The sequence below is a fragment of the Pan troglodytes genome, chromosome 13 (genome assembly GCF_028858775.2).
Source record: "Pan troglodytes isolate AG18354 chromosome 13, NHGRI_mPanTro3-v2.0_pri, whole genome shotgun sequence".
In the NCBI taxonomy this organism is placed as follows: Eukaryota; Metazoa; Chordata; class Mammalia; order Primates; family Hominidae; genus Pan; species Pan troglodytes.
The window spans coordinates 104,412,578-104,439,387 of NC_072411.2; the positions used below are offsets into that span (position 1 = coordinate 104,412,578).

General features: G+C 41.5%; 1 protein-coding gene across 7 annotated transcripts in view; it reads left to right on the forward strand.

Moving 5' to 3' along the window:
- The window catches only part of BMPR2 (bone morphogenetic protein receptor type 2), a 192,128-nt gene that overhangs the window by 6,425 nt on the left and 158,893 nt on the right, over positions 1-26,810 (forward strand). For 2 of the 7 annotated variants that reach the window (XM_063791563.1, XM_063791565.1), the window contains exon 2: positions 18,058-18,152. The exons of the other annotated variants lie outside the window; for them this stretch is intronic. The gene's annotated coding sequence lies outside the window, so the exon portion shown is untranslated. The remainder of the gene's footprint in view (positions 1-18,057; positions 18,153-26,810) is intronic. 7 annotated transcript variants of the gene reach the window in all.

Here is a 26,810-nt window from a genome sequence, read left to right on the forward strand (position 1 = left end):
AGTATTCATGTCTGATTAGTTTTATAATTTAGTAGACATTTAAGAAATACTTAGTGAATGAATAATAAATAGGAATTTCAACCAGGAATATTCTAGGGTTGTTTATTGACTCAAATAACACACTAATAACTTTTTCTTTGTCCTAGTTCCTTCAACTATAAAGTATGTAGTTTAAGAGGTATAGTGGGAAGACCACTGTTGGGAGTTAATGAGACCTAGATTCTATATGATTCCGGGCAAATAGGTTACTTAACATAGTTTTCTTACTTGTAATAATATGGGGTTGTACTTGATCATTTTGAAATACAGATTCATGGGTACCCCACTAGACCTACTGAATCCAAATCTCTGGACAACGAGCCTGGGAATCTGCCTTTGATGCCCTCATCAGCCAGTAAATTTTAGGTACCTTTGAGAACTACTGGATCTAAGATTCTTTCTAACTCTCAAGTTCTATAACTTTATTTCTACTTTTTGTGGTAATTACTACTTAATCTATATCTTTTATTGCTTAATCTGGTAAACATTAGGAACAAACATTTCTTAATTTGTGCATTAAGCAATTACCCAAAATCTTTTTCCTTTTAAAAATTTGCAGTGTGGCCTGGGCGAAGTGGCTTACTCTAATCCTGGCACTTGGGGAGGCCAAGGCAGGCGGATCACTTGAGGTCAGGATTTCGAGACCAGCCTGGCCAACATGATGAAACCCTGCTGTACAAAAAATACAAAAATTTGGCTGGGAGCTGTGGCTCACACCTATAATCCCAGCACTTTGGGAAGCCAAGGCGGGCTGATAACCTGAGGTCAGGAGTTTGAGACCAGCCTGACTAACGTGGTGAAACCCCGTCTCTACTAAAATACAAAATTAGGCCAGGTGCCATGGCTCACGCTTGTAATCCCAGCACTTTGGGAGGCCAAGGTGGGCTGATCACCTGAGGTCAGGAGTTCGAGACCAACCCGGCCAACGTGGTGAAACCCTGTCTCTACTAAAAATACAAAATTAGCCGGGTGTGGTGGCACATGCCTGTAATCCCAGCTACTCGGGAGGCTGAGGCATCGCTTGAACCTGGGAAGCGGAGGTTGTGGTGAGCCGAGGTTGTGCCTTTGCACTCCAGCCTGGGCAACAAGAGCGAAACTCTGTCAAAAAAAAAAAAAAAGAAAAAGAAAAAAACAAAATTAGCCATGCGTGGTGGTGCATGCCTGTAATCCCAGCTACTCAGGAAGCTGAGGTAGGAGAATCACTTGAACCTGGGAGGCGGAGGTTGCAATGAGCCGAGATCGTACCACTGCACTCCAGCCTGGGCGACAGGGCGAGACTCCATCTCAAAAAAAAAAAAAAATTATTATTTTCAAAAGCACTAATATTGGCTGGGCCTGGTGGCTCATACCTGTAATCCTAGCACTTTGGGAGGCCGAGGCTGGTGGATCAACTGACGTCAGGAGTTTGAGACCAGCCTGGCCAACATGGTGAAACCCCATCTCTACTAAAAATACAAAAATTACCCGGGCGTGGTGGCGGGCGCCTATAATCCCGGCTACTTGGGAGGCTGAGGCAGGAGAATCACTTGAACCCAGTAGGCAGAGGTTGCAGTGAGCCAAGATTGTGCCACTTCACTCCAGCCTTGGCAAAAGAGTGAAACTCCATCTCAAAAAAAAACAAAAAAACAAAAAAACACTGATATGAAAGATTATATGCATGCCTAGCATCACAATGCCCAACACTGTACCTTAACCCTGCCTTGTGCATCAGTAATGTTTAAAATACATTACCCAAATTATCAAAATATAGTGCAAAATGTGTGCAATCATTCACGTCTTAAATGTGTCGACGGTGGACTTGGTGGAAAAATTATGAGACATGATAAAGTATTGTGCCAGAGGCATTGGCCTAAGAATTTTAGATGGAGTTAGGTATTTGGGACAGTTAGGTATTTGATCCACATCTCTTTCTGGAAGGTTAGATGCAAATGGAGGTTGAGAAATTTCAGTTTCTTTCTTTCTTTCTTTCTTTTGAGACGGAGTTTTGCTCTTGTTGCCCAGGCTGGAGTTCAATGGCAAGATCTCTGCTCACTGCAACCTTCACCTCCCGGGTACAAGTGATTCTTGTGCCTCAGCCTCCTGAGTAGCTGGGATTACAGGCATGCACCACCACACCCAGCTAATTTTGTATTTGTAGTAGAGACGGGGTTTCTCCATGCTGGTCAGGCTGGTCTCGAACTCCCGACCTCAGGTAATCTGCCTGCCTCAGCCTCCCAGAGTGCTGGGATTACAGACGTGAACCACCGTGCCTGGCCAAGAAATTTCAGTTTCTTAAAACCAGATCTCACTTCCCCTTTCTCCTTCAAGACAGTAGTTTGCCCTTATAATTGGTGTCAAAAATATACATGATCATGTACTTTCATTCTGCCCCAGTAAGTTTAGTGCAAAATAGGAAAATTTAGAACAAAATGTGTTAATGATAAGTGTGAAGGGATGTATAAATATTTGGCCAGTAATCCAAATTCTTCAGTTTTTTGTTTCATTTAGATGAGGAAATAGTTAAGACTTTCTATTATTATTAATCTGTGTTCAGTCTTTGCTTTTGTAAATAAGAATAGTCTGTGAGCAAATCTATGTAATTGTAGTAGACACACCAGGCTAACCTTTTAGGGCAAGCTTTTTTTTTGTTTGTTTTCATTTGAAAAATTAAGAGAAAAAATATTAATCTTCACACAACCCTAACACTTTTTGTTTTGGTATGTTTTCTTCTAATTAAAAAAAAGATGCTTTTTTTTTTTTTTTTTTTTTTTTTGAGATGGAGTCTCGCTTTGTTGCCCAGGTGGGAGTACAGTGGCGTGATCTCGGCTCACGACAACCTCCACCTCCTGGGTTCAAGCGATTCTCCTGCCTCAGCCGCCCGAGTAGCTGGGACTACAGGTGTGCGCCACCATGTCCGGCTAGTTTTTGTATTTTTAGTAGAGACGGAGTTTCACTATGTTGGCCAGGCTGGTCTCGAACTCCTGACCTCGTGATCTGCCCGCCTCAGCCTCCCAAAGTGCTGGGATTACAGGCGTGAGCCACCACGCCTGGCAAAAAAAAAAAAAAAAAAAGCATGTATTTTTATATGGTTGTGATTTTATAATATCTATTAATTATATCTTTTTTAACATAGAATAATATAGTCATGTATATGTGATCTTAATAACTATCATTTTTTCATAATTGTGTGATATTCCATTGAGTGTATTTGTTATTTACTTAATTCATATTGGGAGATGTTTAGGTTGTTTCCGATTTTCTTCTCTAATAAACAATGCCATATTTAATACTTCTGTGCATATGTCCTGCTTGTTGTTTGATTTATTTCCAAGTTCTTGTTTTGACCTATCTGTAGCATGAGCCAATTTAATCCTTTTTTTTCATCCTTCAAGTACTTTCTTCATTTGGCTTCTAAGATACTATTCTCTCTTGATTTTTCTCCTACCTCACCAGCAACTTTGATAGTTCCTCCTTATGTCCCTGACGGCTAAATGTTGTGTTTCAGGATTCAGTCTTTAGACCTTTTCTTTTCTCTGTCTGCACCCACCCTCTTGGTGATCTCATCCAGTTTTATGGCTTTAAATAGCATCTAAAGGCGTACAAGTTTCAAATTTATTTCTATCTCAGACTTCTTTCCTTGAAATTCTGTTGCATGTAGCCAACTGTGTATCTGTCGTATCTACTTGGATGTCTAATATTCATCACAAACTTAACCTGTCCAAAACTGAACTTCTGAAGCTGCTTCACCAGACCTGTTCCTCCTATGTCTTAGCCTATTCAGCAAATGTCAGTTCTATCCTTCCAGTTGTTCAGGCCCCAAATTAGAGATATCTTTGTCTCTTCTCTTTCTTTTTTTCACATTCTTATCCAATCTGATAGCAAAAACTCTTGGCTTTACCTTCAAAATATATCTAGAATCTTATTGCTTCTTACCACCTCCACTGTGCTACTACCTTAATCTAAAAGCCACTATCTTCTCTTACTTGTACTTTTTTACTAGACTCTGTTTCCTCTGTTAACGTCTTTGCTTTATTACAGTCTCCTTTCAACATAGTAGCCTGAGTGACCCTTTTCTTTTCTTTTCTTTTTTTTTTTTTGCCAGACAGAGTCTTGCTCTGTCGTCTAGGCTGGAGTACAGTGGCGCGATCTCGGCTCACTGCAACCTCTACCTCCCGGATTCAAGCGATTCTCCTGCCTCAGCCTCCTGAGTAGATGGGATTACAGGCGCGTGCCACCACGCCCGGCTAAATTTTTTTTGTATTTTTAGTAGAGACGGGATTTCACTGTGTTAGCCAGGATGGTCTCAATCTCCTGACCTCGTGATCTGCCCACCTCAGCCTCCCAAAGTGCTAGGATTACAGGTGTGAGCCACCGCGCCCGGGCAGACCCTTTTCATACATTAGTTAGATAAGACATTTCTTTGCTTAAAACTATTGTCTTCCCATCTCATTCAGAATAATAGTCACAGTCATTTAAAATATTGTACACAATCTGGCTTCTGCAATTTATGACCTCATGTGCCAGCCTGTCTTGCTCAACTTTCATTGGGCTTTTAACTTTACAAACTAGGAAAGATTCTGAAAATTAAATATTTTAGAAGAGATTAGGTTTAAGATACCTTATTCTATCTAATTTGACAGTGGCTACAATTAGTTAATCTATATTGGGGAAGTGAAGAGACACATGAGCATTTCTCATCTTTAGTATAGTTACTAATACTAAGGGCCTTACATATTTACTGTGTTATCTCATTATCCTCTAAACAGACTGATCAGTACTATTATTTTTCTTTATTCTGCAGATGAGTAAACTGAGTAAGTGGGACACTTGGGAATCAAGGTCAGGCCCCTATGGCTCCAAAGCAAAACATTCATATAATACATAAAGTGTTAGTCTAAAGGTATAAAATACTTGGAATCTTTTAGGCATCTGAAAATCTTACTGGTATTTTGATCATGCCAGAATAATTGTCCAGATTGAACTATGTCTTAGATACAGTCTCTTCTTTTGCTGTAAATGACAGCAAATATCTTAGGTTTTGTTTTATGTGTAGCATTCAAATGTCAGTGGATAATAAAAAAAATTCATTGAAGATTCAAAGCTTCAGTTTTGGAAAAGAACACCAGTTAGATTAGAAGAGTGATGATGACATATTTAGTTGAGGATACATTTTTAATGTTTCCATGTGTTCTTAGTGATTAAAACCCCATGGGGCCAGTCTAGTGTGAAGAAAAACTTTTATTTAGTTACTTCACAAATGACTGTATTGTAGTGATAAGAAAGGCAAGATTAAAAACAGTCAAATGATATGAAGAGATGAATTTATTCATGTTACTTATTCAAACAGAGTTTTATGTGGGATATAACTTTTCTGAGATACTTAATCGTTTTTTCCTTTGGCTAAACCAATGTGTTAGCTTGATGAAACGTTATCAAGAATGCTAATCTATAAATTCAGTTTAGTCTTTCACACCAACTTGTTCCATTTGTACAGCTGTTTCTTAAGAATCATTGTTTGGCTGTCACGGTGGCTCATGTCTGTAATCCCAGCACTTTGGGAGGCCGAGGTGGGTGGATTAACTGAGATCAGGAGTTTGAGAACAGCCTGGCCAACGTGATGAAACCCTGTCTCTACTGAAAATACAAAAATTAGCCGGGTGTGGTGGTGCATGCCTGTAGTCCCAGCTACTTGGGAGGCTGAGGTAGGACAATCGCTTGAACCTGGGAGATGGAGGTTGCAGTGAGCCGAGATCGTGTCACTGCACTGTAGCCTGGGTGACAGAGCGAGACTCCATCTCAAAAAAAAAAAAATCATTGTTTGTCCATATACTTAGGTTTGTAAGAAATTGAGTTATACTGATTCCTTGCTAAGGCCTTCTTTTAAAAGCAAGATACGCCGGGTGCAGTGGCTCACATCTTTAATCCCAGCACTTTGGGAGGCTGAAGCGGGCAGATCACGAGGTCAGGATATCGAGACTAGCCTGGCTAACACGGTGAAACCCCGTCTCTACAACAAAATACAAAAAAGAATTAGTTGGGCATGGTGGTGGGTGCCTGTAGTCCCAGCTACTCAGGAGGCTGAGGCAGAAGAATCCCTTGAACCTGAGAGGTGGAGGTTGCAGTGAGCCGAGATTGCGCCACTGCACTCCAGCCTGGGCGACACAGTGAGACTCAGTCTCAAAAAAAAAAAAAAAGCAAGATTTTAGTCTTAGGTTTTTTTTTTTTTTTTTTTTTTTTTTTTTTTTTTTTTTTTTTTGAGACGGAGTCTCGCTCTGTCGCCCAGGCTGGAGTGCAGTGGCGCGATCTCGGCTCACTGCAAGCTCCGCCTCCCGGGTTCACGCCATTCTCCTGCCTCAGCCTCCCGAGTAGCTGGGACTACAGGCGCCCGCTACCACGCCCGGCTAATTTTTTGTATTTTTAGTAGAGACGGGGTTTCACCGTGTTAGCCAGGATGGTCTCGATCTCCTGACCTCGTGATCCACCCGCCTCGGCCTCCCAAAGTGCTGGGATTACAGGCGTGAGCCACCACGCCCGGCCTAGTCTTAGGTTTTTACTGTGTTCTACTCTAAGCATCTAATAGGCTTTATATTTCACATTACCCTTTTAATGAAAATAGATTAAATTCGGTAACTGACATTCTTTAATAGATTAAATTCTAGTTATTTGCAATTAAAAGTGTGGGCTGGGTGCAGTGGCTCGCGCCTGTAATCTTTGGGAGGCTGAGGCAGGAGGATTGCTTGAGGCCTAGAGTTCGAGACCAGCCTGGGCAATATAATGAGAACCCTGTCTCTACAAACAATTTTTAAAAATCAGCTGAGTGTGAGTCTGTAGTACCAGCTACTTGGGAGGCTGAGGTGGGAGGCTCACTGAAGCCCAGGAATTGGAGACTGCAATGAGCTGTGATCATGCCACTGCACTTCAGCTTGGGTGACAGGTTGAAACCCTGTCTCTTAAATTTAAAAAACAAAAAAGGCTGGATGTGGTGGCTCAGGGCTGTAATCCCAGCACTTTGGGAGGCCAAGGCGGGCAGATCATGAGGTCAGGAGATTGAAACCATCCTGGCTAACATGGTGAAACCCCGTCTCTACTAAAAATACAAAAAATTAGCTTGGCGTGGTGGCATGCGCTTGTAGTCCCAGCTACTCGGGAGGCTGAGGCAGGAGAATCGCTTGAACCCGAGAGGCAGAGTTTGCAGTGAGACGAGATTGCGCCACTGCCCTCCAGCCTGGGCGACAGAGTAAGATTCCATCTCAAAAAAAAAAAAAAAAGACTTGTTTTTGCTTTTGATTTTATCATTTCTTTTAAAAAAACCTTTTTGTTATTTAAGATTCTAAAATTATACAAAGTCATTGTAAAAGGGTTTTATAAATTTTTTTTTTTTTTTTTTTGAGACTGAGTTTTGCTCTTGTTGTCCAGGCTGGAGTGCCATGGCGCGATCTTGGCTCACCGCAACCTCCGCCTCCTGGGTTCAAGTGATTCTCCTGCCTCAGCCTCCCGAGTAGCTGGGATTACAGTTATGTGCCACCACGTCCGGCTAATTTTGTGTTTTTAGTAGAGATGGGTTTTTCCATGTTGGTCAGGCTGGTCTCGAACTCCTGACCTCAGGTGATCCGCCCGCCTCAGCCTCCCAAAGTGCTGGGATTACAGGCGTGAGCCACTGCACCTGGCCCATTAAAAAGGGTTTTTAAACGATGATGATGGTGAAGTGTAGAAATGATAATGAAGTATACAAAAAAAAAAAAAAAACATCGTCTCGTGTTTCCTTAATCCCATTTCCTGGATGTAACCAGTGTTAATAGTTGGTGTATAATCTTTAATGCTTTTTTGTATGTGCTATAAATAAATATCTGTATAATTAGAATTTGCTTCTAAACAAGGTGGAATAATATTGCGTATATTGTACATAAAGTTTTGTGATTATTCATCTGGGACAGTTCTAGAAGTAAGATCATGTGGTTAGAAATTTGTACATTTAAAATCTTGAAATGAACTGCTAGAATTTCTTCAAAATAGGTTGTACTGTCATTTCTACCAGTAGTGTATGAGAACCTCCCTTTTCTTTCGTGTTTTTTTTTTTTTTTTGAGACAGAGTCTTGCGCTGTTGCCCAAGCTGGAGTGCAGTGGCACGATCTTGGCTCACTGCAACCTCTGCCTCCCAGTTTCAAGCCATCCTCCTGCCTCAGCCCCCCAGTAGCTGGAATTACAGGCACGTGCCACCATGCCTGGCTAATTTTTGTATTTTTAGTAGAGACAGGGTTTCACCATGTTGGCTGGGCTGGTCTCGAACTCCTGACCTCAGGTGATCCACATGCCTCGGCCTCCCAAAGTGCTGAGATTACAGGTGTGAGCCACCGTGCTTGGCCGAGAATCTCCCATTTTCTTATACCTTTTCAAATACTACGTAATATCATTCTTTTCAATTTTTGCCAGAGCAAAATAAGTGATATCTTGTTTGTTTAGAGTCCTTTAATTATTAGTGGAGCCAAGCTTTTCATGCTTGTCAGCCAGTTGTATTTCTCTGAATTGCCTATTCTAATGATTTGTTTGTTTTTCTTACTGATTTAAAGGTGTTACATGATATAAATATATGATATAAATGACTTTATGCAATTACAACTGCTTTTTTTTTCCTTTATGACATCTGGTTTTGTGTTATCTTAGGAAAGCCTCTACCTTATGTACAACTACCAAAAATGCTTTTAGTAAGTAGTCTTTTTTTTGGGGGGGGAGATGGAGTTTCACTCTTGTTGCCCAGGCTGGGGTGCAATGGCGCAACCTCTGCCTCCCGGGTTCAAGTGATTCTTCTGCCTCAGGCTCCCGAGCATCTGGGATTACAGGCATGTGCCACCACCCCCAGCTAATTTTGTATTTTTAGTAGAGACAGGGTTTCTCCATGTTGGTCAGGCTGGTCTCGAACTCCTGACCTCAGGTGATCCGCCCGCCTCAGCCTCCCAAAGTGCTGAGATTACAGGTGTGAGCCACTGCGCCTTAGTAAGTAGTCTTATAGTTTTGTTGTTGTTGTTGTTGTTGTTGTTTTTCAATAAAATAGGGCCTTGCTCTGCCACCCAGGCTGGAGTGCAGTGGTATGATCACAGTTCACTGTAACCTCAATCTCCTGGAAGCTCAAGTGATCCTCCCACCTCAGCCTCCCAGTAGGTGGGACTACAAGTGTGTACCACCATGCCTGGCTAATTTTTTTATTTTTTGTAGAGATGGGGGCTAGGCTGCTCTTGAACTCCTGGGCTCAAGCGACCCTTTTGCCTTGGCATCCCAAAGTCCTGGAATTACAGGCATGCACCAACACACCTGACCAGTGTACACTCTTTTTTTTTGGAGACAGGCTGTCACCCAGGCTGGAGTGCAGTGGTTCAATCTCAGTTCACTGCAGCCTCTGCCTCCCAACTCAGGCCATCCTCTCACCTCAGCCCCCCGAGTAGCTGGGATTATAGATGCATGCCACCATGCCCGGCTACAGTCTGCACTTTTTTCTTTTTTTTTTTTTTGAGATGGAGTCTCACTCTGTCGCCAGGCTGGAGTGCAGTGGCGCAATCTTGGCTCACTGCAACCTCCGCCTCCCGGGTTCAAGCGATTCTCCTACCTCAACCTCCTGAGTAGCTGGGACTACAGGCGCGTGCCACCATGCCCAGCTAATTTTTGTATTTTTAGTAGAGATGAGGTTTCACCATATTGCCCCGGATGGTCTCGTTCTCTTGACCTCGTGATCTGCCCACCTTGGCCTCCCAAAGTGCTGAGATTAAAGATGTGAACCACCGCACCCAGCCTACAGTCTGCACTCTTTTTTTTTTTGAAAGAAGTCTCGCTCTTGTCCCCCAGGCTTGAGTACAATGGCTCAATCTTGGCTCACTGTGACCTCCGCCTGCCGGGTTCAAACGATTCTCCTGCCTCTGCCTCCCAAGTAGCTGGGATTAAAGCGCCTGCCATCACGCCTGGCTGGTTTTTGTATTTTTTAGTAGAGATGGGGTTTCACCATGTTGTCCAGGCTGGTCTGGAACTCCTGACCTCAGGTGATCCACCTGCCTCAGCCTCCCAAAGTGCTGAGATTACAGGCGTGAGCCACTGCGCCCGACCCAGTCTACACTCTTAACTGCTGGACTGTACTGTCTCTTATATAGTCAAGTTGTCTTCTCATCACTGAATTCCAAATAAAGAAAGTGTTACATTTGAGTTGAAAGTATCATTTAGGGACAGGTTATTTGATACGTGTAAAATATGCTTCTGCGGACATGTCACAGTATATTTTATGTGTGTCATGGTAAGTAGGTGACTAATATCAATTGGGTAAAATGCCTGATCATTGGAACCCAGACATTTCTGGCTCTCATTGTAGAGCCTTACTTATTTTCATTTAAAAATGTCTAAGAACTGTAGTTGTTTGAGTTTCTAGCTTTAAAAAGTTAAGGGAGCATCTGGCCGGGCGCGGTGGCTCACGCCTGTAATCTCAGCATTTTGGGAGGCCGAGGCGGGCAGATCATCTGAGGTCGGGAGTTCGAGACCAGCCTGACCAACATGGAGAAACCCCGTCTCTACTAAAAATACAAAATTAGCCGGGCGTGGTGGCACATGCCTGTAATCCCAACTACTTGGAAGGCTGAGGCAGGAGAATTGCATGAACCCAGCAGGCGGAGGTTGCGGTGAGCCGAGATCGTGCCATTGACTCCAGCCTGGGCAACAAGAGCGAAACTCCGTCTCAAAAAAAAAAAAAAAAAAAAGTTAAGGGAGCATCAAATAGGTAAATAAATGACTAGTATCAATGACTTAAAATGGCTCAGCATGTACCTATATTTAATACATTCAGAACAACTTTGAGTTAGAACCTAGTCTCTGCAGTTGGTGTATGGAAATACATAGCATAAACTGGAATTAAACTGGAATTCTTTGTCACCCTAGTAGTCCATTCTAGTAGTCCTATTTCACAGGATGTGATACACTTAAGGTTAGAATAATGGTAGCAAGAGATAAACAGACAGAGTTTGGGGAGTCTGGGAGAGGAAGGAGACAAAATATTTTACTAAGTTTCTCTCATACTGTCTTTCTATCTCCACCCAAACTGCCCCAGCTTGGTGTAGCCTTATTGCCCTTGCCTTTGCTTTGATCTATACTGGAGTAGGCTCCAAAACGGTGTACGATTCTTTGACTGTGACCTCTGGTAGTAATTTAAAAAAATATATATTTTTTTGTAGGGACAGGTCTCGCCATGTTGCCCAGGCTGGTGTCAAACTCCTAGGCACAAGCGATCCTCCTGACTCAGCCTCCCAAAGTGTTGGGGCTACAGCTGCGAGCTACTGTGCCCAGTCTAGACAGTAGTTTTAATGTTAGAAAGCCTTGAGGGTACTACTTGAAGCAAATAATTATAGTTGAAAACAGAATTCTAAACAGTGAAATAAATGACAGTACCAGAAGAAAGTTAACAGATAGGAATATTAAAATTACTAAGAGAATATACTCTGTGGGTTGCATTTATCACCTGTAAGTTAGGTGAGCTGATTCTTGAAATCTTTTCAAGCCCATTTTACTTATTTAGGTCACTAATTATAGAGTTTGTTGTTTAGAAGATGGCATCTAATTAAGGTAATGAGAGAGAGAGAGATTCCTGTGAGATTCAGCTGAGTCATATCATCAGTAATTATCTTGAGAACTGTGTTAGAGGAGCAGTGAATTTCTGTTTTTAATGAATATTTCATTATTGTTTGAAGGAACCTGTTGTATAAAAGATTACTCCTGGCCGGGCGCGGTGGCTCATGCCTGTAATCCCAGCACTTTGGGAGGATGAGGCAGGTGGATCACCTGAGATCAGGAGTTCAAGACCAGCCTGGCCAACATGGTGAAACCCTGTCTCTACTAAAAATACAAAAAAGTTAGATGGGCATGGCGGCAGGAACCTGTAATCCCAGCTACTTGGAGGCTGAGGCAGGAGAATTGCTTGAACCCGGAAGGCGGAGGTTGCAGTGAGCCAAGATCCTGCCATTGCACTCCAGCCTAGGCAACAAGAGTGAAACAACGTCTCAAAAAAAAAAAAATAATAATAATAATAATATTTCCCCCAAAATAACCGACATTCATAAAATATACAGAGAATCATATTAGATGCTTACTAGAAATAACAGATTAAGTAAAATAGCTACTGTTTAACAAAAGTAACTTCTCCCTTTATGAGTGCCTGCTATGTGTCAAGTGAAATGCAGTGTTTTTACATACATTTTCCTTAGATCCTCAGAGTAGCTGAAAGGTAGATATTTTTCCTGTTTTAGAGTTAGGGAAACAGACTAACAGAATAAGTACTTTGTCTAATGATATGTAAAAATAATTATTGAATTATTCATCGAGTACCTCCTTGTGGCAGGTATTATGCTACGTGCTTTAATCTGATTCTTATATCAGCTTTCTTTTTCATATATTTATGAAAAATATAGATTTTTTCATAAATAAAGATATTGAGGCACAGAGAGGTTAAATAAATCATCCAGAGTCTAGAAAGTGACAGAACTGTATTTCAAACCAGTATCTTCTTGATTTCTAAAAGTCTTTACTTTTTTTTTTTTTTTTTTTTTTTTTGAGACAGAGTCTCACTCTATTGCCCAGGCTGGAGTGCAGTGGCGCAATCTCGGCTCACTGCAACCTCCGCCTCCCGGGCAAGCGGTTCTCCTGCCTCAACCTCCTGAGTAGCTGGGACTGCAGGTGCCCGCCACCACGCCTGGCTAATTTTTGTATTTTTAGCAGAGACAGGACTTCACCATATTGGCCAGGCTGGTCTTGAACTCCTGATCTCGTGGTTCACCCGCCTCGGCCTCCCAAAGTGCTGGGATTACAGGCATGCGCCACCACGCCTGGCAAGTCTTTACTCTTAACCATGTTTCCTCTCATGACTTCTTCATGTTGTAAGATACAATTTATCACATTGACTTGCCTTTCAACTTTTAAATTCTGTGAATTTTTCTCTCTGTAAACTAAGCAAGGTAGGACAAGTCGATTAATATCTTTACACCAATTGTGTATAAGGAATGTGTGATTCATTACCAGAAAGATTACTATTCTTGATCAATTCTGTTTCCAAATTAGAATGTATTCACTGAATATATACTATGTTTAACTGTGTTATGATACAGAAGTGTGAATCTTGGTCCCAGAACTGAAGCTATTATAGGATAAGAACATAAACATGATGGTTTATGCTCAACTACTAAATTGTAAGTTTAAAAATCCAGATTTGGAGTAAGATATACAGAATGCACATAGATAGTAATAATTTGGGCAATGGATAAGTCACTGTGGCTGAACAGGTAGGGATAAAAGCTTACAGTTCCTAGCTGAATGCGGTGGCCCATGCCTGTAATCCCAGCACTTTGGGAGGCTGAGGCGGGTGGATCACCTGAGGTTGGGAGTTCGAGACCATCCTGGCCAACATGACAAAACCCCGGCTCTACTAAAAATACAAAAATTAGCCAGGCATGGGGGCGGGAGCCTATAATCCCAGCCACTCGGGAGGCTGAGGCAGGAGGATCGACTTGAACCTGGGAGGCGGAGGTTGCAGTGAGCTGAGATTGCGCCATTGCACTCCAGCCTGGGCAACAAGAGTGAAACTCCATCTCAAAACAAAAAACAAACAAAAAACAAAAAAAAAAGCTTACAATTCCTTTGAGGCTGGGCTAAGGAAATTGGCCTGATGATGGAGATGTTCTTTGGAAGAGCAGCCAGGTGGCAAAGGCACAGTGATCAAATATGTGATTAATAGGAGTGATCCAGTCCTAAACAGGGATAGAGGCTGAGAGGCCTAGTCAAGTGGTCTAGACTGCACATGAAAAGGAAGGGAAAAATCGGTAACTTGAGCAATCCTTTATCATCCCTACAGCCACTCAGTTTTAGGTCTGATCAGCAGTTATTCCACTGAGCTGCTGGATGAGCTGAGGGTGGTGATGAAGGCTGAGTTACTTGGTATATATGTAGTCTACCTTATTTAATATTGGCTCAGTTGCTGTACTCAGCTCTGAAGACTTGAAATCTGGCTGATGGGTTATCATTCTATGTGAAGAAAGTATTGTAAGGGGAGTATAGATGGTTAAGGAGGTAGCAGTAAAAGTAGCAGTGCAGAAGAACAGAGATGTGCATGTAAGAGCTCAATGATACTGTTTAGGGTTGCATTTACCAGGTAGATTCTTCTCACTATTTTTATTCTTGATAGCTGGGGTCTTTGGGACATCTAGGCTTATTTATTTTGTTTGGCTGCAAAAAAGTCAGGTAAGAGGAAACACTTGGAAAGCAAAAAATAAATGAAGGCAGAGAACATCATAAAGAGATATATGAAAAGAAGCCCCATTTAAATTATTTGGTAAAATGTGATATACATGGTACATCAGAGATATTGCATGCTTAAAGTTTTTGGATTTTACAGATACAGCAACAATGTATTTCATTGATGTGAATGCCTTAGAGTTATCTTGAGCAAGAAACTTTATTTTTTTTTTTGAAACGGAGTTTCGGAGTTTCGCTCTTCTTGCCCAGGCTGGAGTGCAGTGGCGCGATCTCGGCTCAAGGCAACCTCTGCCTCCCGGGTTCAAGCAATTCTCCTGCCTCAGCCTCCCGAGTAGCTGGGATTACAGTCATGCGCCACCACGCCTGGCTAATTTTGTATTTTTAGTAGAGTCGGGGTTTCTCCATGTTAGTCATGCTGGTCTCGAACTCCCAGCCTCAGGTGATCCACCCGCCTCGGCCTCCCAAAGTGCTGGGATTACAGGCATGAGCCACCGTGCCCAGCCTGAGCAAGAAACTTTTTATCGATATCTTGAATCTCCAGTATAATAAAGTTGGGAGCAGGGTCAATAAATATAAATAAATAATACTTTTTCCTCAAAAATATCATATTTTTTTAAACCTAAGACATCATCAATCATAGGAGACACCACTAGGAAAAAAACACTGCCAAGTAAATTATGAAACTATAGTGATTGTAAAACTAACCCCAATTTCAGAAATGTTGCGATGTGCAGTACATACATTATACAGAAGTTAACTATCAATTAATATCTCCTTGAACCTTTAGAACTTGATCTATAGTCTCACTTAAGTAGATTACAGTAATAAGAAAGTCAGTCTCTGGTTTCAATATTTTGTGACTGGATATCTATAGGGAAAAGTAAATGTAGGTAAGTGTAGGGCTTTTTTTGTTTTTTTGTTTGTTTTGTTTTGTTTTTTTGAGTCAGGGTCTCTCTCTGTCACCCAGGCTGGAGTGCAGTGGCACAAACATGGCTCCCTGGGGCCTCCACTTTCTGGGCTCAAACAATTCTGCTGCCTTAGCCTTACCTGAGTAGCTGGGACTACAGGCATGCCACCACGCCCACCTAATTTAAAAAAGTTTTTTTTAGAGACAGGGTCTCGCCATGTTGCCCAGGCTAGCTTCGAACTTCTAAGCTCAAGCAATCCTCCCACCTCAGCCTCCCAAAGTGCTGGGATTATAGACGTGAGCCACCACGCCTGGCCAAAAATGCTTCCTTATATTGTCATCTTTAAAGATTTTCTGGCCAAGCATGGTGGCTGGCTCCCGCCTGTAATCCCAGCACTTTGGGAGGCTGAGGTGGGCGGATCACCTGAGGTCAGGAGTTTGAGACCAGCCTGGCCAACATGGTGAAACCCGGTCTCTACTGAAAATATAAAAAATTAGCCAGGCACGGTGGCAGGCACCTATAATCACAGCTACTCAGGAGCTAAGGCATGCTCCTGAGATTGGAGATTGCGGTGAGCCAAAATTGCACCACTGCCCTCCACTCTGGGCAACAGAGCAAGACCCTGTCTCAAAAAAAAAAAAAAAAAAAAATCTATACTTACCTTACTTACTTTTCTTTATAGACATTTAATCATAAAATATTGAAACCAGAGACTCATTTTTTCTTATTACTGTGATCTACTTAAATGAGACTGTAGATCAAGTTCTAAAGGTTCAATGAGATATCAATTGATAGTTAACTTCTGTATAATGTAAGCTGTCTCAAAACAAAATAATATAAAGATTTCCTTTTGTTTTTAGGGAAATTTCTCATTCAGCTCTTTTCTAATTGCAGGTGAAAACAACTGGCTTTTTTAAAAAAAAAGCTATATGTGAAGCAAATCGTGTGCTGTTATGCACCTAATTTTGCCATGTATGCTTAATGAAGGAGGCAGGAGGCCATTTAGCCATCAAGGGAGATAACTTGGCCTAGTGCTTTTCTGCAGGGAAGCAGTTAAAATAAGTTTGAAGAAATTATATATTTAAGGAGAAGGCAAGTTTGTAACACACTAAGACAAAATATTAACTGCTGAGTTTTGAATATTCTTGTGGTTTTCCCATGTCTACTGACATTTGAACATTGTTTAGTAATACTATAAGGAGATATTGAGCAAAATAAGTTGGAACCCTGCCTTCTGTAATCTAGCTTTTACATGTTTATGTAGATTAGGTTAGGTTAAGAGAAAATACCGTAGTATTTTGTAGCTATACAAAGCATCTGGATCCCTGACTTCAATGGCACTTATGTACTTGTTAAGAAGACAGATCATAGCTGGGTGCGGTGGCTCACGCCTGTAATCCCAGCACTTTGGGAGGCCGAGGTGGGCAGATCACCTGAAGTTGGGAGTTCGAGATCAGTGTGATCAACATTGAGAAACCCCGTCTCTACTAAAAATACAAAATTAGCTGGCCATGGTGGCGCATGCCTGTAACCCTAGCTACTCGGGAGGCTGAGGCAGGAGAATTGCTTGAACCTGGGAGGTGGAGGTTATGGTGAGCCGAGATCGTGCCATTGCAATCCAGCCTGGGCAACAAGAGTGAAACTGTCTCAAGAAAAAAAAAAAAAGACAGATCATAAATAAGTAGATACATAAAGGAACAAGATCATTAGAGATTGTGATAAATGCCACAGGGCTATATTAGAGGGTAATTGGGGAAGGCCACTCACATTAGATAAAGGGGGTCAGTGAAGCTTTCCTTATGAGGTGAGACCTGAGGAATAATCAGCCAGATATGTGAATAATTGCAGGAAAAACATTCCAGGTAGAAGAACAGAAAGTGTAAAGGCTAGGAGGTAAGAAAGAGCTCGATATTTCACAGGATCAGAAAGGAGCTTGTTGTGGCTCGAATGTTGTGAACTAGGAAGAGAGATGCGCAACAAGGGGTTAGACAGGCAGGCAGGAGCCAAATCATTTGGGGATTTGTAGGCCATAGTAAAGATGAAGTTTGAATTTTATTTTGAGAAAATAAGAAATGCCTTAGAAAGAGTTTAAGCAGAGTAATTTCATAATCTAATTTTCATTTTTCAAAGACCACTCTGGTTTATCGGTAGAGAAGAATTAGAGAGGAGCCATAGGAAAAAGAAGAAGACTGGTTAGGCAGATGTGCTAGTCAAGATGGCCAAGGGTAGTGGCAGGTTGGATTTTTTCCTCTAGTACTGTCAAGTAGCATTTTGGTATCATTGCAAGCCTACTTCTCTAATATACTGTTTTTTAAATAGCAGAGACTCTTTGGATTTAGAATGTATAGTTGAGTGCTGGGCTTGATGGCCAATGCCTATAATCCCAGCACTTTGGGAGGCCGAGGCAGGAGGATTACTTGATCCCAGGAGTTCCAGACCAACCCGGGGAACATAGTGAGATCCTGTCTGTACAAAAAATAAAAAATTAGCAGGGTGTGATGGCACTCACCTGTATTCACAGCTGCTCAGGAGCCTGAGGTGGGAGAATCACTTGAGACCAGGAGGAGTTCAAATCTGCATTGAGCACAGATGATGCCACTGCCCTCCAGCCTGGGTGACAGAGCGAGACCCTGTCTTAAAAAAAAAAGAATACATAGTTGAATTAGTTTATTATTATTATGGAGATGAGATCTTGCTCTGTCACTCTCAGGCTGGAGTACAGTGGTACAATCATAGTTCACTGCAACCTTTAAATCCTGGGCTCAAGCCATCCTCCTGCTTCAGCCTCCTGAGTAGCTAGGACTACAGGTGTATACCACCATGCCAAGCTAATTTTTTTTTTTTTTTTTTTTTTTTTTGGTAGAGACAACGTCTCGCTATGTTGCCCAGGCTGGTCTTGAACTCCTGGCTTCAAGAGGATCTTCCTGCCTTGGTCTCCAAAAGTTCTGGAAGTACAGGGTGAGCCATCATGCCACCCTTAATGTAGTATTCTTTGACTGCAGAATTAGATTTGAATTGAATAATACAAAAGCTGATTTTTAACTATGCCTTGACTGAAAACTAAATTCTTTTAAAAGTACTGATAGAAGAAGTAGTCTTAGAGTTTAGTAGACGATAATGATAATAGCACACATTGCTGTTTTTTCATAGTTAATGAGCATAATGGTTATATTTAATGAGAGTTTTAAAATTTATGTTTTTATTTCTACTTGGTGATTTTCATAACAAATTATACTTAGGCTCAGGTCTCAATATAATTATCTGATTAGTGCATAGTTTTAAATCTTTAACTTTGCCACTAGAAATACACTTAATTTTTAATTTAGCTACTAATTGTGAAACATTTTTGTTTAGTATTTTGTTGTTTTATTCATGTAAATCAATTTAAGCCTTTTCTTATTTAAATTACTTAATTCTACTTCTATAATCTATTCTAATACTGAATTCCGAACTCTCCTAAATTATTCTTGATTTAGATAAAATGGTTTTAAGCTGGTAACTTTAAAAAATACAATTACTTCAAAATAATACACATACATGACAGAAAAAATTCAAATTGTGAAAGGGCATAAAATGGAAAGAATATTTTATAACATTCTTATTATCTAAGCCAGGCAAAGGTTGGCAGCTTTCTTTCAGTTGGATGTCACTCAGCCTATTGAGTATGCAAATGTCTTTTGTTTGCATGCCACCCAACTCAGCAGTAGTGAGTGAAGGAGAACTGATGAAGATTGCCAACAGTACCTCACATCTCATCTCCCCTTTTATATAAGAGTAAAATTAGATGGCATGTGGTGGCAATACCTGAAAGGAACATGGTTCTAAGAGTGAATTTAAATAGTTTATCATTTGTATTAATAGATGTTTTTTACTCCAGTAGGTGCACATTTTTCTGGTAGTGGATACAGACAATTACAGTGTACTAAGAACTTTGCTGAAGCATTTCAAGGCAAAGGTATTAAAATAAAAATAGATAAAAGTGGTTTGTTTTGCTAATGAATTTTGGAGATAATGATCAGTAGACCGCATTTACCAAGTTTGGCACGCCAACTGAAATATCTTCATCTTCTGTATAGGTTGTTAATCCTTAATACATATGTAATACTTAGTCTTTTACTTGGTATAAGTCAATGAGATAGTTAATCTTCATTATATAACATTTTAAGTTGATATAAATGAGCAGTATTTTGGGGGTTTTATTTTTAAAGCAAAAGGTGAGCCAAAATATTAATCTTTAACAAATATAGTGGACAAAAATTTGTTGAGAAAGTTTCAGATTAAGGAATCATGCAGCATCAACCAAGGAGCCTCAACATAATAATTAACCCAGCTTCTTAACAAAGATATGATTTAATTTTTATTGTTGAATGATTTCAAGACTACATTTTCCTTTTGGGATTGTTCTGTATGATGCAGTAAAATGTTGGAAATCACAATGATTGCTTAAAATGAACGTGCTGCAAAAAGGGCTCAAAAGTGCTTTTTGTAAAGAGCTCTATTGTTAGTACAATTTTGCTCGTGGGTCCTCTGTCTTTTAGGGGAAGGCTGTAATGCCTAAAAGTTGCCAGTGCTTCATTAAGCTAATGCTGAATTATAGCCAGACATTCAGTTGATCCAGACCCCAGACTTTCCTGCCATCCAAGAGGAGCAGTTGGGGAAGGGAATGAGGTGGAGGTAGGAGGTGGAATAGGCCTTTTTTACATAGTAACTTTATGTATTTATTGTGTCAAATGAGTTTAGCATACTTGTATTATTAGAATCAATTTGGCCGAGTGTGGTGGCTCACACCTGTAATCCCAGCAGTTTGGGAGGCCAAGGTGGGTGGATCACAAGATCAGGAGTTCGAGACCAGCCTGACCAACATGGTGAAACCCCGTCTCTACTAAAAATATAAAAAGTTAGCCGGGTGTGGTGACACACGCCTGTATCCCAGCTACTCAGGAGGCTGAGGCAGGAGAATCGCTTGAACCCAGGAGGCGGAGGTTGCAGTGAGCTGAGATCACACCACTGTACTCCAGCCTGGGCAACAGAGTAAGACTCCGTCTAAAAAAACAAAAAACAAACAAACAAAAGAAAGAATTAATTTGAGCCTCGAATGCTCTCTAACTTTTTCTCCCATTAGCCTTTCCATTTTTTTTTTCAGTTAATAAGAAACAATACTGATAGCAAGACTTGCATTGTGTGTGTGTGTGTGTGTGTGTGTATCTTTTTTGAGACAGAGTCTTGCTCTGTCACTCATGCTGGAGTGCGGTGGCATGATCTTGGCTTGCTGCAACCTCCGCCTCTTGGGTTCAAGCTATTCTTATGCCTCAGCCTCCCTAGCTGGGACTACAGGTGCATGCCACCCTGTGTTGCTAATTTTTTTTTTTTTTTTTTGAGATGGAGTTTCGCTTTTGTCGTCTAGGCTGGAGTGCAATGGCGCGATCTCAGCTCACAGCAAATTCCGCCTCCCGGGTACAAGCCATTCTCCTGCCTCAGCCTCCGGAGTAGATGGGATTACAGGCATGCGCCACCACGCCCGGCTAATTTTGTATTTTTAGTAGAGATGGGATTTCTCCATGTTGGTCAGGCTGGTCTCAAACTCCGGACCTCAGGTAATCCACCCTCCTCGGCCTCCCAAAGTGCCGGGATTACAGGCATGAGCCACCGCGCCTGGCTGTCCTGCTAATTTTTGTATTTTTAGTAGAGATGAACCCCTCCCTCCCCTCCCCTCCCCTCCCCTCCCCTTTTCGAGATAGAGTCTTGCTCTGTTGCCCAGGCTGAAGTGTAGTGGCGTCATCTTGGCTCACTGCAGCCTCTGCCTCCCGGGTTCAAGCAATTCTCCTGCCTCAACCTCCCGAGTAGCTGGGACTACAGTTGCGCACTGCCACGCCTGGCTAATTTTTGTATTTTTTGTAGAGATGGGGTTTCACCATGTTGGCGAGGATGGTCTTATTCTCTTGACCTCGTGATCCTCCTGCCTTCTCCTTCCAAAGTGCTGGGATTACAGGCATGAGCCTTTTTTTCTCGTATAATTTTGAACAAAATAATAGTTAGTTTTTCATTCAAATTAGAAATTTAAGTAAAAGTGATACCTCTAGAAAGTTAACGTTTGACTCATTTTAAGAAAGCAAGATTATAATAGGGTCATCTTATTTGTTCAGATTCTTTAGATTTCATATTTTTATATTTTAAAAAGTTTCAAACCTACTGAACATTTTACTTTATGTGGATGTACACTCACTTAAGAGTGAGATATTGCAGGGCGTGGTGGCTCATGCCTATAATCCCAGCACTTTTGGAGGCCAAGGCGGGTGATCACATGAGGTCGGGAGTTCAAGACCAGCCTGACCAACATAGAGACACCCTGTCTCTACTAAAAATACAAAAGTAGCTGGGTGTGGTGGCACATGCCTGTAATCCCAGCTGCTTGGGAGGCTGAGGGAGGAGAATTGTTTGAACCTGGGAGGCGGAGGTTGTGGTGAGCCGAGATTGTGCTACTGCACTATAGCCTGGACAACAACAGCAAAACTCCGTCTCAAAAAAAAAAAAAAAGTGAGATATTAAGGGCTTTTACTTTCTATATTTTATATTTCTATGGTACTTGAATATCATTTTACCAAATTTGTAAGTCTTATAATTACTGTGATTAGAAATATAATTTTAAGCCCTAATAAAATGACTTATTGTCATTTTAGAGCTAAAATTTGTCTTGTTTCTTTGGGTTTTTTTTTTTTTTTGAGATGGAGTCTTACTCTGTCGCCCAGGCTGGAGTGCAGTGGCATGATCTCAGCTCACTGCAACCTCCACCTCCCTGGTTCAAGCAATTCTCCTGCCTCAGCCTCCCAAGTAACTGGGATTACAGGCATGCACCACCGCACCCGGCTAATTTTTATATATTTTTTTAGTAGAGACAGGGTTTCACCATGTTGGCCAGGCTGGTCTCGAGCTCCTGGCCTCAGGTGATTCGCCCGCCTCGGCCTCCCAAAATGCTGGGATTACAGGCGTGAGCCACTGAGCCCGGCCTAAAATTTGTCTTTTGCTAGGTATATGGATTTGTAGATGAGTGTGCAGTAGCAATGATCATAGTTTATTTTATGAATTAATAGTTAATGAACATCAGATATTGGTGATACAGCAATAAACGAGATAAATATATTTCCTTTTGGAGTTCATAGTTAAGGTTTGTTACATGGGTTGGGTATATTAGGTTGGGTATATTGGGTGGTGCTAAAGTTTGGGCTTCTACTAATCCCATCACCCAAATAGTAAACATAGTACCCAATAGGTGGTTTTTCAACCCGTGCCCTCTTCCCTCCCTGCTTTTGGAGTCCCCAGTGTCTATCGTTCCAATCTTTATGTGGGTGGAGACTTTTTTTTTAAGACAGGATCTTGCTCTGCCAGGCTGGAGTGCCAGGTTGGAGGCTCACTGGCACCTCAACCTTCCAGGCTCAAGCAATCCTCCCACCTCAGCCTCCCAAGTTGCTGGGAGTACAGGCGTGTGCACCATGTCCAGGTACTTTTTAAATTTTTTGTAGAGACAGGGTCTCGCTATGTTGCCCAGGATGGTCTCAAACTTCTGGACTCAAGTGATCCTCCCATCTCAGCCTCCCAAAGTGCTGGGATTACGGGCACGAACCATCTCACCTAGCCCTGTACACTTTTTAAACTCCATTTACAACATTGGTCAGCTTTTTCTTATTGTACTATAAATTGGACACTAATGAAGTTTTGTGGTCCTGAAGCCTGAAAAAAAAGTCAGATACAGTAATTAGAACTGTTTAACTGTTCCATCATTTCCTCTGCTATCTTATTTTTATTCATTCTGTAGAAGTCCAGACAGGAAAAGGTTGATTGTTGGTAGGGTGACTATATAATTTGCAAGTCCCAGGGCAAAATGAAAATGGGGGCTCCCTTATTCAAAAAGCGGGGAAAGGGGCAGGGCGTGGTGGCTCATGCCTGTAATCCCAGCACTTTGGAGGGCTGAGGCAGGCGGATCACGAGGTCAGGAGATCGAGACCATCTTGGCTAACACGGTGAAACCCCGTCTGTACTAAAAATACAAAAAATTAGATGGGCGTGGTGGCGGGCACCCGTAGTCCCAGCTACTCAGGAGGCTGAGGCAGGAGAAGGGCATGAACTTGGGAGGCGGAACTTGCAGTGAGCCAAGATCAAGCCATTGCACTCCAGCCTGGGCAACAGAGCGAGACTCCGCCTCAAAAAAAAAAAAAAAAGAGCAGGGAAAATGTGCTGTTAAAGGTACTAAAATATATACCTTTTTTCTTTCTTTGTAGTGTCTCCTTCAACTTGTCATATTTTTAAAAAATTTATCATCTAATGTCAGTCTAAGCAAAGAAAAATCAGAATTTTAAATCATTAGCCTGTATTTTACTGTTCACCCCTATATGTTGTGTAGTGTCCATTTAAAATGCAAATATAAGAATATTTACCTCATTTGTGGAAACTGAAATTATACAGTCATTTTGTAGCTTGCACTTGCATGTGTAGTTTGTTTTTGCTAGAACAGTAGAAACTCTGTACAAACTAACTCAGTGGTTTGTATTTCACTTCTTGATGAATACGTATTCTACCAACATTCTACCTTCTGCTGACTGATGAGTAGGGAAGGACTGAGAAGAAAAGGAATTATGGGTGGCCCTATCTCTACCTTTACTTTTATGTTATTATATCCAGCATAAGTGGTTGATTAATATAGGCAAGTAATAGGAGAAATAAAGGATATAATAGGATTCCTTCATTGTTAGTTTCATAAAACACCATTGCCTTCTTTCTGTGTTCCGAGTAAGTTGTAGCCCCTTGGGGCTGTAAGCAACCCCCTCCAATGAGAATTAATAAAATTTTCTTTGTACTGTATGGCAGAGAAGATGCTCTTACTTTGTTTTGTTTTGAGAACCCTGGCTAATCCTTGTCAGGAGGATGCTAGGCTTTATGGGTTTAAGGAAATTGGTTATATGCTGTTAACCATTTATACAGTAATAAATTGTTTAATAGGAATTTAAGGCCCAGGCCATAACAGGAGTCCTACTGTTTTATTTTCTGGAAAGTGAACGTAGTTTCATGAGTGTGGAATATTTGTAGCATATTAAAATTGCTCTCTAGGTACAGTTAGCTTATCCCTTATGGTTTTACCCTGCTGTAAGGGGAAACCATACAGAATTGAGCATCAATGAATAAATAAACCTCTGTGCCAGAGATTGGCAGGCTTTTTGGATCATGGTGTCATTCCAAGTTAGGGTTAGGCACACACTAGAGGCTGTGACTTGGTAATTCAAGTGTTTCACTTGGTTGCTACTGTGCCCTGGCTGCTATGCAAGGATGGCAAGAATGGCGTAATAAACTTAAAGCTGTAGTAATGCTATAATTGTCTGATAGTAGTGATTAAGGTCTGGGTTAGTATACCCGAGGAGTCCTATTCAGGTGTTATTCTTTTTTCTTTTTTACTTTTTCTTTTTCTTTTTTTTTTGAGACAGAGTTTCAAACTTACTCGATTGTCGCCCAGGCTGGAGTGCAGTGGTGTGATCTCGGCTCACTGCAACCTCTGCTTCCTAGGCTCAAGTGATTCTCCTGCGTTAGCCTCCCAAGTAGTATGAACTACAGGCATGTGCTAATTTTTGTATTTTTTTTTTTTTTTTGAGTAGAGACAGGGTTTCACCATGTTGGCCAGGCTGGTCTCGAACTCCTGACTTCAAATGATCCGCCTACCTTGGCCTCCCAAAGTGCTGGGATTACAGGTGTGAGCCACTGCACCTGGCCTAATTTTTGTATTTTTATTAGAGACGGGACTTTGCCATGTTGCTCAGGCTGGTCTCAAACTCCTGACTTCAAACTCCTGATCCATCCTTCTTGGCCTCCCAAAGTGCTGGGATTACAAGTGTCAGCCACTGTGCCTGGCCTCAGCTGTTATTCTTCATGCGTATATTTGTTTTGTTCATTTGGGGCACCTTGTTGGTTATCATAAATTTTGGTGTGATCAGGTACTGCTCCTTAATAATACTGTATTTGGCTGGGCGTGGTCGCTCACGCCTGTAATCCCAGCACTTTGGGAGGCCGAGACGGGTGGATCACGAGGTCAGGAGATTGAGACCATCCTGACATGGTGAAACCCCGTCTCTACTAAAAATACAAGAAAATTAGCCAGGCGTGGTGGCGGGCGCCTGTAGTCCCTCCCAGCTACTCGGGAGGCTGAGGCAGGAGAATGGAGTGAACCCAGGAGGCGGAGCTTGCAGTGAGCCAAGATCCAGCCTGGGCGACGGAGTTCCGTCTCAAAACAAAAACAAAAACAAAAAAAAACTGTATTTATACTTTATTCTGCATAACTTCTTTTAACTCAGGATTTCTTTTTCTTTTTCTTTTCTTTTTTTTTTTTGGAGATGGAGTCTCGCTTTGTAGCCCAGGCTGAAGTGCAGTGGCGTGATCTCGGCTCACTGCAAGCTCCGCCTCCCAGGTTCACTCCATTCTCCTGCCTCAGCCTCCCGAGTAGCTGGGACTACAGGTGCCCACCACCACGCCTGGCTATTTTTTTGTAGTTTTAGTAGAGACGGGGTTTCACCGTGTTAGCCAGGATGGTCTCGATCTCTTGACCTCGTGATCTGCCCGCCTCGGCCTCCCAAAGTGCTGGGATTACAGGCGTGAGCCACTGTGCCTGGGCTTTAACTCAGGATTTCATAAAGAAAACAAGATTGAGAAAAACCAAATCTGTTTGTTGTATAAAATAATGTATAGCTCTGAATAGTCATGTCTGATTTTGGGTAAAATGCTAAAAGACCATTCTTCTATGAAGTGCTTTTTACTTTTGCAGTTTTAGGTGGCAAAATAATTTCATATTCTTACTTCCTCACAGAAACCATATGTCTGTGGTTGCTTCTTAGCTCTATCAAATATCCACCTAAGTGCACCAGTAGGTTAAATTGTTTCTCATAAAAGGTTAGTTTTGACAAATTTTTGCTGTTAGCTTTTCATTATCACCAGATCTTGACTGTACTGGCACAATGGTGTATAAAATCTAGAGAGGAAACAAATCAATGTGAACCATAGCATAGTTAATGGGTCTTCTCCAAAGCACTTATTTGGTTAGATAAAAGTACATAAAGCACTTCTCACTGTGTCTGGTACAGAGGGGAGGCATGCAACAAATGTTTTTAGAATAAATAAAAATTCAGTTCTTGTAAGCATTAGTATTAATTACATGAAGGACTTCCAGGCACTGTAATCAGTCTTCTATCTTTGAGATTTGAAAGAAGCAGGAAATAGGGCGTAGGACCTACAAGGAAACAGGAAGATTATCCATGTTTTTATTTCGCATTCCACTTGAACTATCTTGGAAACACAGGGTATAACATCAAACAATGGTCATATAAGTATTTTTTAAAATTTGTTTTTATCTGTTGCTTTATCTGCTTTGTGGTATATTATTGTATTCTATGTCTGGACATGTCTGGACGTTTTCAGTTGATTCATTAATATCAGGAGTAGTGTGAGTGTTTCCTTGTCAAGGAGATACTGCATTTTCTTCCTAGTCCCATAATTAGCCAAAGGAACAAACTACTCTTCTTAAATGTTCATCAAAACAGATATATGAGTCTGGGCGCAGTGGCTCACGCCTGTAATCCCAACACT